The sequence below is a fragment of the Halyomorpha halys genome, unplaced genomic scaffold (genome assembly GCF_000696795.3).
Source record: "Halyomorpha halys isolate HHAL.00 unplaced genomic scaffold, Hhal_1.1 Scaffold166.1, whole genome shotgun sequence".
In the NCBI taxonomy this organism is placed as follows: domain Eukaryota; kingdom Metazoa; phylum Arthropoda; class Insecta; order Hemiptera; family Pentatomidae; genus Halyomorpha; species Halyomorpha halys.
In genome coordinates this window covers 483,403-486,532 of record NW_027110388.1, presented here as the reverse complement: position 1 = coordinate 486,532, position 3,130 = coordinate 483,403, and the positions used below count along the sequence as shown (strand labels likewise).

At 30.7% G+C, this 3,130-nt stretch overlaps 1 long non-coding RNA gene across 1 annotated transcript in view; it reads right to left on the bottom strand.

The window, feature by feature from the left end:
* Positions 1-1,405, bottom strand: part of LOC106678896 (uncharacterized) — a 26,721-nt gene extending 25,316 nt beyond the window's left edge. Inside the window, exon 1 of the long non-coding RNA XR_001342855.1 lies at positions 1,129-1,405. This is a non-coding gene — a long non-coding RNA (uncharacterized lncRNA). The remainder of the gene's footprint in view (positions 1-1,128) is intronic.
* Between the last annotated feature and the right edge of the window lie 1,725 nt (positions 1,406-3,130).

The following is a 3,130-nucleotide window of genomic DNA, read 5'->3' as shown; positions in this document are numbered from 1 at the left end:
AAAATAACTTGATACTAGCCGGCAATATCTTTAAAAATTTTCCAAAATCGAATTAACAGTTCGAACTCATGCCCGAATAAAAAATTTATCAAAGACAAAAATTTGTTTATTATGATATCTCATAATACGAGTGAACATTCTATATTGTGACCCTATTTTATTACAATTTTCCTCTTGAATACAATGCTTCTTTACCTTCGATGATGAGGAAGGTAATAATAAAAAATAATTGTTGATTCCAGCGACATCTCGAAATAATTTTCAGTCGGAAAAATCATGTATATTTATTCCACGAAATGTTGGCTAACACGGAATGTCTTTAAAATAAAGCATTGATTCTTTTATGAGGAAAGGGGTCGGTTGAGCGGGTGAAGAGTGATTGAAGATCACTCCCTAAAAAATTTTATGCCTTCTTCAGGGCAATGTCGAGTGCAAAATGTTGGTGAAATGAAATAAGTACCACAAATTAGTGTTCTTCATCTTCGACCACCTTTTCCTTTTATCAATCCACGGTCAACTTTATACCACGTTATCGTTCATTTTTTAAATTATTTTTTGAAGTATTAAATCGTGTTAATGATTTTTTTGAAGTTAGAATATACTGTGTTAAGTGTTAGAGTTAAGTGAACCTTATCTTATCTCGAATTACAGAGTAGTTCGGTGCAAATAACTTCCTCATGTAAACATTTTTAAGAAACACTGCGATCCAAATGACTTGTGATAAACCACTAATATAATCTTTAAGCGCAAGTAGATCAATTGCTCTTAAAAAAGGTAGGTTATAGGAGTGAACTATCGCTGAAACTAATTTATTTTCTAGAAATACCTTTTTTGGACTAGAAGGGTTTAACCATTAAACATTGCTTTCTTATCTCCATGTACAGTTTTTTCCTTCTGTTTTTCTCATTGCTTATAGTTTATTAAATATAATTATAAGTATATTCAGAATTGGTTTCACGACCAAATATTACATCCTGCCACATTTTAGTACAATTAATAACGCATTTTAAGTTAGTAAAATAAAATAAATAAAATAACAATGGGTAACATAAAATAAATTAATCATAAAAAAAAAGATCATTAGCATATTTCATACGAAATATTTAGGACAACTCATTTCAATCTCACCTTGTTGAAGATCTGACGCTTCATTCTGCGGGAAGTTTGTTCCAGAATTGTTGTATTGGCCATAAGACGGAAAAATCGAATCTCCATACTCCAATAACGGGTAGTCTGCCAGAAGTACTCCTGCTTGAAGAAGGCTTGCAGTATGTGCATCGACCAAACGTTTGTTTTTTTTATCGGATGATGTACAGTTTTTACTGGTCTTTTTTCTAGCCTCTAAATTACTTGGTGTCGTGTTAACAACACCTGCAATCACTACGACTGGGCACAACGCCCAGCAAAGAAAGAGCCCCTATAAGAAAAAAATAATTGTTAATCCATTTGTCTTCAAAATAAAGAATAATGTGAGTTATTAAAATTGTACTAATTAAATTAATTCAATAAATTAAATTGAAATAGAGAAATTGTACAACGGCCAATCATTACTCAAAGAATAATATTAAAACTCGACGTAGAAAAGGGCTATTTGGGTATTTGAGTTGAGATAGAGATTTGCTGATTAATACCATAATATTGAACAATTAATATTATTTAAAATAATTATTGAACTATGTATATTATGAATAAATTGTAAAATTATATGTATAAATAATATGTAAAGCCAAATAAGATTCCGCGATTAACCCTCGTTATTTATTTCAGTCTATTATGAAATCGAGTGAAGAGTTCAGTACTAAGGGTCACTTGTTAGGCACCTTGTTTTCTTTTCTCGATTCATTTGAAAGTATATGAATTGTTAAATATTTGTCTATTACTTTTTTTAAATTTAATTTAATTTAGTTAAATTACTTTATCTATTATGTTTTTCTTGGTTTCAGTACAGTACGAGTGTATTACTTAGGACACTGATACCGGCAGAACGGTCACAAAGGTGGCATGCACCATAGTCCCAGACTCGATTGAGAACTACTAAGTTACTAACCACAGAAATCTTACGAATCAGAAAAAAATACGAAATCTGATGAGCCCTATCATCAAACTGCAGATTCAATCCATTTTTCAATTTCCAGGTGTAACCCTCATTCCCTCTTACAATGCATTTGAAATGCAATAAAATAGATTTCACCCTTTATTGCTACCTACCCCCTATACACCCATTGGGCTTAGAAGAAGAAAAAGCAGTGTTTACGTCTTCATGCATACCGTTATAAACACCTTCGGACACGAAAACATGAACTATGAAATAAAATTTTCCACTATCCTTTGTCAAATATAAACTGTTTTCGCATATCATCTACTATCATCATATCGTCGACAAAAGTCGAACTTTAGCCATTAATTGTTGTGTACAAAATATACGCAAAAATTAAATATTGTAACTAAACCAATCAAGTTAATTCCAAGTTTTGGACATATGTGGTTTTACAATCTTTCTTGCAATATATTAGTAATTAATATTATCATCTTTGGACTGAAATGACCTTTTTTTCGGTGCGATCGATTGTTCGTGGGTTCAAAAGCTTCACCTTCGTTTAATTGTTATTAATTAATATGTGTAATTTGTTTTTAAATGGTATCAAGAAATGGGATTCAAGAAATGTATGTTTATAAGAACTTCTTTGAGCCAATTATTTCTACACAATTTAACAAATTATTTCTAAACAAATTTATTTGAAAAATCCTTGTCTTCGAAGTCTCGTGAGACCAATGTTGCCAAATCAACAAGCCTTTTATTTTCTATCATAACTATCTCTATTCATATCTTATTTTGATTTGTATGGCTTATAATTCATCTTATTTAAGATTTTTATTTTTTACCCCATAATTAAAACTCATAAGAAATTCATATTAGTATTGCATTCATCAGTATTATATTATTTTTAGTTGAATTTTATCTACGATATGATACAATCGGGCGATTATACTCATACGTAACTCAGGCAAAACAATAATGAGTCGCAGTCCTAAAATGTGCACAATGGTTTAAAGGACTGTACTCCTTATGAATCTGAGAATAATTAATTTTATTTCTTGGAGAAGTTTGTCGGGGGGTGCGGTCAGCAAA